The 15,048-nt window shown below is 39.7% G+C and overlaps 1 long non-coding RNA gene across 1 annotated transcript in view; it reads right to left on the minus strand.

Annotated features, from left to right (window-relative positions):
• Positions 1 to 15,048, minus strand: part of LOC147709330 (uncharacterized) — a 773,804-nt gene that overhangs the window by 616,981 nt on the left and 141,775 nt on the right. The window contains exon 3 of the long non-coding RNA XR_015296545.1: positions 3,445 to 3,522. This is a non-coding gene — a long non-coding RNA (uncharacterized LOC147709330). The remainder of the gene's footprint in view (positions 1 to 3,444; positions 3,523 to 15,048) is intronic.

A 15,048-nucleotide genomic window follows, 5' to 3' on the forward strand; every position in this document is an offset into this window, starting at 1 on the left:
ATACCGAACTGATGGCTTGGGACTAGGCCTTACTAGGACATGTTTCTATGAAAGCATACACTGTACATGAACATGAAGAGCACTACTGCTGTTTACTCTGTACAGGGTGAGACAAAATAAAATAATATTATACAGATACAATCTCATCAGGGCACTATGCCAACCTGAAGTCTGACAGTTCACCCGGTACAACAGCCTCTATGAACAGATATATTTTGATACCTGTTACCCTGTTACCTCACCCTGTTTAATAAAGTTGTCTCCAGGGACACTTTGTCGTAAATATGTAACATTACATTGTATGTAATTAGCAATGTAAAGTATGAGGTACTTTACCATACATATGCAAAGGTTCAAGTGATGTAATTATGGTATTCTAATTTCGTCCTACATTGTATGGCTTAATGTTTATGTCTGCTGTATATTGATTATAAGTGTGTATTACTGATTCTAGGGTTATGATTGGCTCTAAATAAAAAAATAAAAAACATAAAGAGTGCAGTCACCATAATAATTGAGAAGCTCAAACTGTTTAATAGTCATCTATCAACTGGGATTCTGAAAAGTAAATAGCGTAAAGGAATTATTACTGAAAAAGTGACTTGGGCAGGGGCAAAGGACATATCCTTCACTGCATTGATTTGCATACCAACAAGTGGGCAATCTATTTACCCCTTTCATGCATCGGATGCCCCCCGGCCGTCCGAAGTCACAGTGGGCATGTGCGGAGGATGGCTGGGTGCCGTCCGAACCCCTCCCACTCAATAAATCACCAGCAGCGTGGCGGAATTTGTGCCGCGGTCAAGGTGTTCCTTGCAGCAGGTATGTACCCCAAGCCAGAATATATAACCTTCTTCATACTGGAAATTAACAGTCTAATCTTTTATCTACAAGACAATTCTTTCAATGGAAGATTCTCAACCTAATAGCCAAGTGATCAATTGAGGTTCAACAAATTAGTAAAATGTCCCACCTGCACAATTGGTCACATGAATGTATTCATCAGGAATAATGATGAACCAACATACCTAGCTGTGGTACCACAGCAGGACCACATCCCCTTCAGGAACAATGAAACAAAAAGCACGCAATAGCAAATCAATTTTCAAAATGAAAAAGAAAAAACAGAAACTGGATGTTGGAAGTTGGGTTACTGATTGAGATGGGGGTGAAAACCTGCTCAAGCAGCACCCACAATTTCTCTCAGGGAGGAGTCCCGATCAAACCTAAAATTAACTGTGGTTAACCCTCTGGTAGCATGGCACAAAAGCAGTCAGGCTATACTTAGAAAAATGTGTAAAGTATTTATGCAGCAATTCAAATAGTAATGAAGTGAAAACACAACAGAAAATATTCCACACTAATTTAGAAAAATAAAGTAAAATGTAATAAATTAATCAACACCAAAACAACACAAATAAAATCAGTAGAACCAGAGATATGCAGTTTTAAATAGTTCAGTTAAGTAAAGCACCTACAAAAGCACAAATCGCAAATCACTACTCGAGATTATCTGGTTGTGCAAGACCAGGATAAAGTCACAAGTTCAGTCCAATCACAATGGAGTGCGGGCCAGATACAGGTGTCATATTAGTCTTCCTGAAAGCGTTACCTTCAAAGTCCAGTGCAAATATTTCACAGTCAAAAGGGCAGTGAGGAGTAAGGAGAGCATCGTGGATGGTCACTGATGTATCACGAAAAGCAGTCCAGGCAAGGCAGATGGTCGTCAATGTAGAGTGAAGATCCTGTCAGGCGTCATGGACAGCCGTTGCTGGAACTTGGAGTTGGCAGTCACAGTGAGCTGTGGATGCAGTAGCACCAAGTTCAGATCTCACACTGCCGGACGCAGTTGGCAATTACTGTGGTATGAAGAGTTCGTTTCACCCGAACTTCGTGTTGGTAGGTGGGTCGGACAGCAAGATCTTGGCACAAAATGGCAGTTTGCAAAGATACCAAATCATCAGGATTTCTCCTTATCTTTGGAGAAGAGCTCAATTGATGCCACATCAAGGGTCCAAAAACTGCGGGCACCTATTAGAGTTCACAAACTCACTCCAGGAGAGGCCAGTAGGGCTCAGGCAGGTCCAAGCAGCAGGTACAGACAGCAGGTCAGCTGAGCAGTTGCTGGGAACCTCTGGAATTATTATGTCCCTGTAGCTCAAACCAGAAGTCAGTCAGCTGACACTTGCAGACACTGCATAGTGGGATGAAGAGTGCAGGTCCTGTCTTTCTTCTTAGCAAGCGGGGCAGCAGGCTGCAGAGTAACAGAGCAGCAGAGTGGTGGTCCATCTGGCAGCAAAGCAGCACAGCAATACACCTTCTGTAGCATCCACATGTCGCGGAATATGCTGAAGAGCTGGGTCTGCAGGTTCAATATTTATTCTTGATGCAAGCTTTGAAGTTTCTGGAGCATTCTCTTAGAAGTTCTCGAAGTTCCTTGTCTCCCCTGTAATGGCTCCAAACTGGCTGCTTGAACAATACAGTGGTGCCAAATCCTTTGTGAGAAGGCAGAGCACATACTATTCAGCTGAAATGGGTCTGTGCCCAGTATCCCCGCCCCCATGCTGCTAGCTGCTGGTCCAGCCAGGCACACCTAATCCTTCTATCTATTGTGTGGCTGTCTGGGAGGAAAACACAAAGTGAAACTGCCAACTACGCCCAGTCATGTGACCTAGGAACATGCTGAAAGCACCAAATAGTTAAGGCAGAAAAATGATAACTTTCTAAAAGTGGCATTTTCAAAAATGTAACTTAAAATCCAACTTTACCATTAAAGAAGATTTTTAAGTACAATTTCTTAGACACCAAACATGACCTTCCTACCTGCTGCCAAGTGAAATTTATCACTTGTTACATGCAATAATTTAACCCAATGTTATCCTAAGAGAGTTAGGCTTTGCAGTAGTCAGGAAATACAGTGCACCCTGCCCTCTGGGCTGTTCAGGCCCTGTCCAAGTGGTGACGTATATATATTAAAAAAAATTTAAAAGGTAAGTTTAGACCTGGCAAAAGATTTATTTTGCCAGGTCAAAATGTTAGTTTAGAACTGCCATACATGCTGCAATGGCAAGCCTGAGACAAGTTTAAAAGACTACTTAAGAAGATGGTATAATCAGTACTGTGGGCCTTCTAGTAACATTTAATATACAGGCCTTGGGTACATGTAGTACCACTTTACCAGGGATTGTACAAGTAAATTAAATGTGCCAATTGGGTGTGATCCAATTTTACCATGTTTAAATGAGAGAGCACAAGCACATTAGCACTGGTTAGCGGTGTTAAAGTGGACTACTTTATTTTTGTGAGTTGCCAATTGTTCTGTTCTGTGATTTGGGAAAATATGAACTTTGCTAGTGCTGACAGTCCAAGCTGCTGCTATTTTCCAGTGAGGTGCTGTCACAGATGTCTCTCAGTTAGTTAAAGTAAATGTTTGTATCTTCTTACCATGTTGAAGGCGTGATTCTTTGCTGTGGCACACACTAGATGGTTATAAACTCTCCTGTGTTCTGCTTCTACGTAAGGCTGAAAAAAAAGATATAATTTTTCATCATTAGTTGTCTGACGAATTGTGATCTATTGAATTGCTATTAAATGCAGTTTATAAATAGGATATTATACATGCTGGAACTTTAAGATGCATCAAGTAATAGACTCTCCATAGTCATTGGCATTTTTATGTTTCAGTATAATTGATTTACTTCTCAATCTTTATCATTGATTGTATCATAGAAATCCATTATTTATTTATATTTTCCTTCTTTATTTTTACAAGCCAGATAAACACCAGATGCATTCACCAAATTAAATATAACCTCGAAAATATTACTATGCATCATATAAAATTATTAAACAAATTTAGGAACACTTTGCTCTTAAATTGATCTATAACATTTATCAGCTCTGTTATCATATAATTATACGGTTCATTATTGATGTGTATCAAAAATAAATAAGCCTCTAATATTAAGTACAACTGTTCTTACATCAATTATGCACAATCAAATGTAAAATAGATTAGATATTGCAAAGAACCAAGTGTCCTGCAACAACATTCTTTCAGCAAAATACAAGCCTGTTCCAAAGTTGGATTAGCCAGCGTTTATGTAGAGAGTAAATAATGAATTGCAAAGTACATTAATTACCTTTTTATGAATGAAGAAAGAATCATATGCAATAATAGGGGTGTAACAAGAATGCCTTTGACCATGATTACGAGTGCCCCAAAAGGGCTGGTGCTATTTATAGGACCAGATAAAATCTGTTTCTCCAGGGTTCAGAATCTATCAGGAGCAAATCATTACACCTATTCTATGTTTTGGGGGAATAACATGCAGATTTTAGTGTTTACTGCACCAAAATTCACATAGCTGTAAATACTGTATTTGTTTCCCTCTATTAAATTCCTTTGTTAAAGAAGGGTGCAACTTTGATGAGACCTGATAATTACCAGGTGCAGCAAAGTACTCAAAACTCAGAATCCCAAAACCTGCCCCAACAGGGGTTGGACAAAGGTTGGACATCTTCAGCCCGCTCTCAATTAGGGCCTAAAATTGACTCAATTATGTTGGAAATAAGAAATATTGAATGATATCTAGAATTCTTTAACAAGAGGTATTGTTTGCTGTTATGGTTACAGATATAAGCTCTTCAAAAAGTGTGTTCTTCAAGTGCAAATGTATTTTATGCATAATTATGATGAAGCATTGCAAGAGTGTCTGAGTTTGGACAATTGAAAAATTGAAGATCAGTTGGAAAAACACAAAAAATACAGTTTTAGTTGAGTTGGTTAACTTTACCTAATGTCAGTGTTGTATCTTGGATCAGGGGAAGGATTACCCTTGAATTTAAAATAATCCTGTTCAAAATTAATTTTAGGTAGAGGAACACCTCCTAGATAGCTTGGTCTTAATCTTTATCCAGTAACGACACATTTTCTCATAGATGATTTAGATAGCATACATTTTATGTCCACTCTTACTGTCTTCTGTAAGAAAATTGTTTTCAGCAAAGACTTGAAAACTGTGAAGCATTTTCGCCTGAAACTTAACCCAGTCTAGAGTTCTCAAATTATACGAACCACGCTCTCACATACTAAGCATGGTTAGGACAGCCCAGACCAAACACAACCTATTGTCCCCTTCAGCCCGCCTACGTTCTTTTAGTTATAATTTCCTCATGAATGTCCCCACTTAATTTAAGTATCGATGTACACATGCAACACAGTCAACGTCCTCATGAATAGACAGTTGCCAGAAATGTTCACTCAGCTTTCAAAACGGAATGGTGGCACTCTCTACCTTTTACTTAATCATAATGAGTCCATCAGTGCTTAAAGCCAAGTATGATTTCATTATACATGACCAATCTCATAACTTAAACCTTCTCTTTATCAGGTTGGTAATAGTAGGATCTCAACCGGATTCCAAAATAAATATTTTTTCATTCATTAAAAGCATGTATGGAAATAAATGTCTTCACAGTATTTTACCAAGGTCTCAATCTGGCTTTTTAACCCACCTCTCTTTAATCAATCTGAAAGGCATCATATGTATTTAATAAAATGGAATCATCTTGGAACCAGGTTTAAGTCACTATACAGATGATAAAAAGCATAGGGGAACACCTGTATAACATCTAGGAACAGATTTACTATAATTTTGCATCTGGGTTCTGTCACTTTTTTAGAGCAAAATCATTTTTGCCATTAACAAAGCCACACAAAGCTACTCTGCTGGCTTTGAATGGTTTAGTAAAGACAAAGTAATTCAAGGTAGCACATAGCGACATGCGGTTTTGTGTCAAAATGGTGCACCTACAAGACTGATGAATAACGAGGAGAAATATTTTTCACTTCTCCTGGTTACTTCAATTTTTATGTGTGCTGCATTCATAAACAGAGGAATATGCCTCCAAAGGTTGTTTTTGTGCAGGAAGGTATGCAACTTTGCTTGCTGCCTTATGTTCCATGAACTTTTTTATAAATGTGCCCACTAGGATAGAATAATTTTCACAAAAGTCATCTGTCGAATTCAGCGTGTTTAGACAAACTATCAATGATGTGATACCAGAACATCAGTCACAAGCATATCAGCATGTGGAAAAGATCAGCGATCAGAATATCACAGTTAAGAAAACTGTTTTTCAGTGTGATATAGTTGTTAAAAATATCATGTTTCTCGATGTTTTTGTAATGTTAATGTTTGCTTTAGAGTTCAGGCCTGATTTATATGTCGGTGGATGGTTTTTACCCCATCAGAACGGTGATAGATATCCCATCTGTTGAAATATATATCCTATAGGCCATAATGGGATTTATATTTCAGCGGACGACATATATGGCACCTTTGTGAAGGAGTAACCCGTTTGCCGAGATCTAAATTAAGACCTATGTTTTTTGGTGTTGTATTGCTTATTATTTTTGCAGTTTACTTTTATTATAGAATATTGTATTACATATTTAATTCTTTCTTATGAAATGTTACACTTGTTATTTGTATTTTCTAGTAGCAAGATGCAGGCTTTACAGGAGAAATGGTGGGGAGATTTGTAAAAATATTTTGAAGTTTTAATTTTTTTAAATAATTTTATGAAATTTATTTTATTCAAGTATAAATAATATATATTTACAAATTAAATGTTTCAATTGTATTTTTCTTTTCTGTATTTAAGTTACATCATATATTTGTATGTATAGTTTGCATTGTTTCTGGGTGTTTATACATTTTGTTACATTAGATATCTTTTTTGTATTTTTGACTATTAATTGCATGTTTTAATACATTAAGAAGTGTATAATTTCTTTTTTTTATCAAATATTCTTTACAAATTAAAAAAAATATATGTTTTCACAAAGAATAATATTTAAATTGTTAATTTATGAATTATTTTACATTTCTATTTTTTTTCTATTTTATTTTTTTCATGTGTATTTCTTGTGAAGTATGACATCTGTGGAGCAATTTTTTCATGTTAATAGTATATGTAATATTTAAAAAAATTTATAATTATATAAACCTTCTTTATTATGAGGTGCAATAGTAATTATGATGTCTTTAATAGGTTAAACCTTTCCTACAGGTTAATTTAGAATAAGGAATTAATTTGATTTAATTTTTAACCTTCCACAAAATGGTTTAGAGTGGAGTAGGAATAGTAATTTTGACTTTTGCAGTGTCCAACACATTCACCACAGTTGTTTAGATTGGAGTACGATCAGTAAATCTGATCCCTAAAGTGCCCGACATCTTCCCCAAAAAGTTTTAGATTGAAGAGAGAATAGTAATTTTGACCCAATTAGTGCCTGACACATTCCCCAAGGCTTCAAGGTAGCACATAGCGACATGTGGTTTTGTGTCAAAATGGTGCACCTACATGACTGATGAATAACGAGGAGAAATATTTTTCATTTCTCCTTGTTACTTCAATTTTTATGTGTGCTGCATTCATAAACAGAGGAATATGCCTCTAAAGGTTGTTTTTGTGCAGGAAGGTATGCAACTTTGCTTGCTGCCTTATGTTGCATGAACTTTTTTATAAATGTGCCCGCTAGGATAGAATAATTTTCACAAAAGTCATCTGTCAAATTCAGCGTGTTTAGACAAACTATCAATGATGTGATACCAGAACATCAGTCACAAGAATATCACCATGTGGAAAAGATCAGCGATCAGAATATCACAGTTAAGAAAACTGTTTTTCAGTGTGATATAGTTGTTAAAAATATCATGTTTCTCAATGTTTTTGTAATGTTAATGTTTGCTTTTGAGTTCAGGCCTGATTTATATGTCGGTGGATGGTTTTTACCCCTTTGACTGGATTGGGACCAGTAAATGCGATCCCTTCAGCATCCAACAACTTCCCCATGGTTTAGATTGGAGTTGGAATAATAAATATCACACCTTCAGTGTCCAACATCTGCCCCAAAAATAGTTTATATTGGTATTGGAATAGTAATTATTGTCCCTTCAATGTCTAAAATGTTCCCTAAAATGAGTTAGATTGGAGTTGGACTAGTAAATGCCGCCCCTTTATTTTTAAAGTCTGTCTAGTGTAGTTTAGTTTGAGGTGGGAATAGTATGTATTATCCTTTTAATGTACTTGTTTAAAAAAAGGTTTAGTTCAGTATATCTTAACAATGTAATATGCTTTTTAATGGCTAATGTATTGTAGAAAAGGAATAGGAGAAATGCATAGGTTATAATAATAATAATAATAATAAGGCATTTATTGAGCGCCTGGCTACACAAAACTGTGTGTCCCCACGCTAACTGCAAATGCAGACTCGTCCAAGGGATAGGGTCGAGAGATGACAGAAGTTAATGTTTAGGGAAAAGGTGGGTTTTCAGTTTTGCTCTGAATCTCGTTTCGGAAGGCTCCATCCGCAAGTGAATTGGTAGAGCATTCCAAGACTTAGTGGCCAGGTAGCGGAAGGATTTTCCACCCATTTTGGCTTTTGTGATGCGAGGGATTTTGAATAGCATCATGCCTGATGATCTCAGATCCCTGATCGGGCGGTGAATGGTGATGAGGTTTTTCAGATAGCTAGGGCCTTTATTATGGGCAATGCGATGAGCATAACAGAGAGTCTTAAATATAATTCTCTCTCTAATTGGGAGCCAGTGAGGTTTGGCAAGCGCATTTTTGGTGGATGTTTTCTGAGGGAGACCGAGCACCAGTCGGGCTGCTGAATTCTGTATACATTGTAGTTGGTGCAGTCCCTTCTGATTTAGGCCTAACAGGAGAACATTTCTATAGTCCAAGTGAGGGGATATTAAAGCGTGAACCATGGTTTTTCTCGCTTCAGTTGGCAAGAGGTGTAGTACCTTGCGAAGAATTTTTAAAGTGCTAAAGCATTTGCTTGTCACTTTATTCACATGGGCTTTGCCTGAGAGGTCGGCGTCCAACATGATGCCTAGATATTTCACTTTCTCCACTGGCATAGGTAATTCTCCTAGTTCACTAGGCCACCAAGCCTGGGACCATGCAGATATAGCTTTGCCTACTATTAGTACCTCTGTTTTGTCTCCGTTTAAGTGGAGGCAGTTGTTGTTCATCCAAGTCGCTATCGCTGACCTACAGTTGGAAAAGTTGTTAGCTAAGTCTTTGCTGTCAGGAGTTAGTTTGAATATCAACTGAGTGTCGTCAGCGTAGCTGACAATGCCCACTCCAAAATCCTCCGCGATGCGTGCCAGGGGTTCCATGTAGATGTTAAATAAAGTAGGGCTGTACTGAGGTATTGTATTTTTGTAGTGTTGGTTAGTATGTGGAATGTGTGTGTTTTGTTATTTAAATAATGCACTTCTATATATATATATTTTATTTATACATTTTTTAAATATTTAACACACACATTTTTTTATTTTTTCTACATACTACTTCCTTTTTAAACAAAGGAAAACACTTTTTCATATACATTTGCTGTAGAATATATTTCACATATTTATTTGTTCATGTTAGATGTAATACAATTTGTAATGTCAGTCACACATACACACATAGTTCACATTGCTACAGGTTGTTTTATTTTATTTATTCATTTTTAAAATATACATTTTCTATTTGAAAAAATAATAAACTTTTATGTAATGATATAGACATTTTTTACATACATTAAATAACACTATTAGTTTAGTATAAGACTTTTATAGTACTATTTAATAAATATTTGACAATTTCTTTTAATATATTTACAGAGTTTTTAAACCTCTACAATAATTTTTAACACAAACATTTAATATTTTAAAGCCTGCTGCTAAAGCTGCCATTCATTTCTATCATAACATAAGGCCTGATTTAGATCCTGGGGTCTTACCACTGTCCCGGCCCTGTGGCGGTCACAAGTACTTTACCAAGTTGATGGTCTTTCCCCCGCTGTATTTAGATGCATGCAGCTGGCTCGCCATCTGCATTTACAACGTGTTTCCTGCCATTGTCGAAGCTCACTGCTGCTGATGCGGCGTATTTCAATTCTGGTGAAAAGTACTCCAAGTGGGGCGGCGGGTCCCCAAAGAGCATATTAAGAATTCACAGTTGTGCTGGTGGTCTCCTAGCGGTGAGTCCCTGGTGGAGGGATTCCATTGTGGTACGGGCGCATCAAAGCACGATCACTATGTCCATTGGATGGATGCTAGTATAACACAACCTGATTAACAATGGCCAAATAGAAACACCTGCATACCACACGGTAAAACACACTCCATTTCAGACCACGATCCTTTGCCATTACACTGCATCGCAGCATTTTCAATCAGGACGTTTGCCAGTTAAGTGCATTTATTTTTCTGCTTTTCCCTGTATCTTGTCTCTTTATCTTCTTTCATTTATTTCCTTGCAGTTAATTAATTTGATTTCATCAATTTTTTTTGCACAATGCCAGGGCCCAAAAATACCCATTTTACTGAGAGAGAATTAAAGTCATGGTGCATGAAATCATAAGAGTAGAGCCACAATTGTTTGGAGCCAAAGTCCAAAATACATACTATCTCAGAAATGGGAAATGTTGGCCAGAATAGTCGACAGAGTGAATGTTGACGCAAACAACCTGTGCACACAGGAGGAAATTAGGAAGAGGTGGAATGACTTGCAGGTGAGGGTGCGTTCCCTGGCCTCCTAACTTCACCTGGAGGCCCAAAGGATTGGTGATGGTTCTCCCAGGCCCCTCTTGCAACTCATGGCTTGTGAGGAGACCATCTTGCGGATCCTACACCCTGAAGGAAGGCTTGACAGGAATACCTGGTGGAGTGGAGTTTGGTAAGTTACACTTTACACAGTCTCACTAAACCTCAATGCCCTGTTTTTTTGCAACTCAGCTGTTGCCAACGTTTTCTGCACATATTTTCCTAACATAAAAACCTCAAAGTATCAGTATCAGATAATTTGGATTATTTGTGTTGCATCTAATATTACAGGAGTCAATCTTAGGAAGAACAAATAAGAGAGCTAGGACCGTCAATGGGCAGGGCCATCCTTGTCCCTAAGTAAGTACTCGGACGGACCAATCTAAATTACTATGCAACACTGCTGTGCCTGGCACCACAAGGGTTTGGTAAAAAAACCCTCTCGTACCAACCTAGTTGGTGTCATCCTTCCTCATTGGGTTCCCAGCTGAGTAGGTGAATGCTACTCAGCGGTGCTGCGACACCTGGTTACAGTGGAGCTGATTTGATTTTTGTGAATGTGCTGAAGTGGTGTGGTTTAAAAGTATCTCTGGGATTCTAACTGATAATTACAATATTCCCAGTGGCCCAGGGTATATTTAAAAACAATGAGTGGATAATGTCCTGGTTGTTTTTCTATACAGAAGTCAATCTCCATTACATGTCACATGATGGTATGGTGCCTGCATGTCAGACCTCCAGATCGCTTATTGGCTGTGATAAGTACAAGTCATCGCCCAACAAGTAAAAAAAGGCCAGGGGTCAATAATTGGACAATGCTGACTCAAAATCGGAATTCCAAGATGGCCGCCGATTTTGAGATCAAGACAGCGGTCTAGATTATGTCTCAACAGGAGCAGAGAGTCAAGGTGGAGCGCGCGCCCTGAAAATAATGCGCACTTCACTGAAGAACCTTAGTGGAACGCACCTTGTACTTGGAGCTCCGAATCTGAAGAGATATATTTAGGATTATCCGCTGGGTATTCGTCCGGTTTTCACGTTTTGCTGCCCGCCGGGAGTAGAGTTCCTGTTCCCGGTTTAATTTCTTGACCGCGCACCGAGGAGGGAGCGAGTTTGAATCATACGTCGACGCTCCTCCTCACAACCAGGTTATGCGAGAGACTGCAACGCTGAAAACTGAAGAGAAAAGTCAGCACGCAGATTTTTCTTGTCAGAAGAGAAGAAGAGAAAGAAAAACCCACAAAAGAAAACAGAGCTAAGTGACTCCAGTTACAACAAGAATTTAAATTAAAAACACGATTAAAGCTAATAAGATTTTAGTAATTGATACTCACCTGTCATTGAAGGAAAGGACAACAGTTATTGATCTAAGAGAAGAAAAGAAGGACAAACATTAGAATTGCCAATAGGGTATTGTACAGATAGAACCATTGATAAGAAGAATACATTTAGGAAGCTTTATATAAGATAGCAGTGTAGTAGAAGAAGTAAGTATAGAAATACTAAAGAATAGAAGAGTAGATATAGCATTAGAGATTATATAGAGTTTCATAAGAGAACACCTTGTCTTATATGTAACCAACACTGTGAATGTTGAGAGAAAAAAGAGAAGAAGTAATATAAGAATAGAGAAACACAGTAGGAGAAGTAAGTAGAGAATAATACTTCGATAGATATATTAAAAGGCTCAATAAGATACATTAAGAAATAAATAAAAGGAACTAGCTTGTTTTATAGGTTTAGTATCACACTGTGTAAAATAGAAATAGGAAGAAAAGAAAACACAAAAGAAAAGACAGAAGAGGAGCACAGATCTTGGAACTAAGGGTAGGTAAGAATAGATTTAGGAATAGTCAAGTCAAGTCAAGTCAAACATTTGTATAGCGCGCTACTCACCCGGAGGGTCTCAAGGCGCTTACGGGAGATGAGTTCACTACTGATCGAACAGCCAGGTTTTGAGTTGCTTTCTCAAGGAGAGGTGGTTCTGTGTGAGACGGAGGTGGGTGGGGAGGGAGTTCCAGGTCTTGGCCACCAGGTAGGAGAAGGATCTTCCTCCCATGGTGGCTTTCCGGATGCGTGGAATCGTGGTGAGGGCTTGGTTGGACGATCGAAGATGGCGGGTGGGGGTGTAGAAGGTCAGGCGAGTGTTGAGGTATCTGGGACCTAGGTCGTGGAGTGCCTTGTGTGCGTGGGTGAGGAGACGGAACGTGATTCTTTTGTTGACGGGGAGCCAGTGCAGGTCTCTCAGGTGACCGGATATATGGTTGTGGCGGGGTATGTCTAGGATGAGTCTAGCGGAGGCGTTCTGAATACGTTGAAGTCTTTTCTGCAAGTTGGCTGTGGTTCCGGCGTAAAGGGTATTTCCGTAGTCCAAACGGCTGGTGACGAGTGCTTGGTTGACTGTCTTCCTTGTTTCGGTGGGGATCCATCGGAAGATCTTTTGGAGCATGCGTAGGATGTTGAAGCATGATGAGGAGACGGCGTTGATTTGTCTGGTCATCGAGAGGGAGGAGTCTAGGATGAATCCCAAGTTGCGAGCATGGTCCGTTGGTTTTGGTGCGTTGCCTAGTGCCGGGGGCCACCATGAGTCGTCCCAGGCAGAGGGAGATGTGCCTAGGATGAGGACTTCCGTCTTGTCAGAGTTCAGTTTTAGGCGGCTATTCTTCATCCATTCGGCTACGTCTTTCATCCCTTCGTGAGGGAGAGGATCAGCTGGGTGTCATCTGCGTAGGAGATGATGTTAAGGTTGTGTTGGCGTGCGATGGATGGGAGGGGGCACATGTAGATGTTGAAGAGGGTGGGGCTGAGCGATGATCCTTGTGGAACGCCGCATATGACTTCGGTGGCCTCTGATCTGAAAGGGGGGAGGCGGACTCGCTGTGTGCTTCCGGCGAGGAATGAGATGATCCAAGCTAATGCCTTATCCTGTATCCTGACGTCCCTGAGGCGTTGTACAAGGGTGCGGTGGCAGACCGTGTCGAACGCTGCGGAGAGGTCTAGGAGGATGAGGGCCGCTGTTTCTCCGTTGTCGAGCAGGGTCCGGATGTCGTCTGTGGCTGCGATGAGGGCGGACTCGGTGCTGTGGTTGGCTCGGAAGCCGGATTGTGAGGGGTCGAGGGAATAGTTTGATTCAAGGAAGGCGGCGAGCTGACTGTTAACGGTCTTCTCTATGACTTTGGTGGGGAACGGGAGGAGTGAGATGGGGCAGTAGTTTTTAAGTTCGTGGGGTCTGCTGTAGGTTTCTTCAGGAGGGCGCTGAGTTCGGCATGTTTCCAGCTTTCCGGGAAGGTAGCGGTGTCGAATGAGCAGTTGATGATGTCCCAAAGTTGGGGTGCGATGACGGAGTCGGCCGTGTTGAAGATGTAATGGGGACATGGGTCGGTTGGAGATCCGGAGGGGATGGAGTTCATCATGCGGATGGTGACTTCAGTGCTGATCGGGGTCCAGGCGTGGAGGGTGTTGGTGGGGGGCTTCGGTTCGGTGGTGGGGGGAGTGGACTGGTCGCCGAAACTGTTGGGTATGTCTGCTATCTTGCTGTGGAAGAACGAGGCTAGAGAGTCGCAGAGGTCTTGAGAGGGAGTGATGTTGTTGTTGTCGGCGTTGGGATTGGTGAGCTCTTTGACAATGCTAAAGAGTTCCTTGCTGGTATGAGCGTTGTTGTCTAGTCGATCCTTGAACGCTGATTTCTTGGTGGTGCGGATTAGCTGGTGGTGTTTGCGGGTGGAATAGAGAACTACAGTCTGCAGGTCGGACTAGAGGAAACAAGAAAAGCAGAGAGAACAAGTTCCAGGACCAGTCTCTTCTTGTTTGTTGCTTTATCCACTCCCCCTTCTCCCTTGGGGGTGGTTTGGAGTCTAGATATATTCTGGTCTCCGGAGCATCCTTGAGATGGAGTTGGGAACTAGCATCTCTGTTCCTCTGCAAGTTCTTGGTAATGAAATATATTGATTCTGACACTGTACGTGTTAGAACACCAAATAACCCATTATCCTTTTATGTGTCATAATATAAGTGTCTGTCCCATTTCAACTGCATATTTTCCACAGGTATGTTGCACTAATCATTTTGCAGTGTTGGTAAGTTGTCTTTGAAACAACTACAACTACCACAATGCCCTGTTTCTGTTTTGCCACAAGAATATTGTTTTTTCATATTGCTTATTCTCCCTAGTCTAACATATTTCCATATATGGTAAAGTGTCATGTAGTAATCAATCTCTATTTAATGCTCTCTTCTGAAAATGGTTTGCTTTGTTTTCTGATTATTGTCCTGTTCTCCTAAACCAATTGAATTAAAGTCATAAGTTTCACAAATCAAAAAATGTAGGGTGGGAAAATTACTCTGCTAAATATAAGTCGTAATTGCAAGAATTGACTGAAATTGCACTGTTAAGATGATTACTAATGCCAAACAACCATCCACGTTGTGTAAA

Source organism: Lissotriton vulgaris, chromosome 6 (assembly GCF_964263255.1).
Source record: "Lissotriton vulgaris chromosome 6, aLisVul1.2, whole genome shotgun sequence".
NCBI lineage: Eukaryota > Metazoa > Chordata > Amphibia > Caudata > Salamandridae > Lissotriton > Lissotriton vulgaris.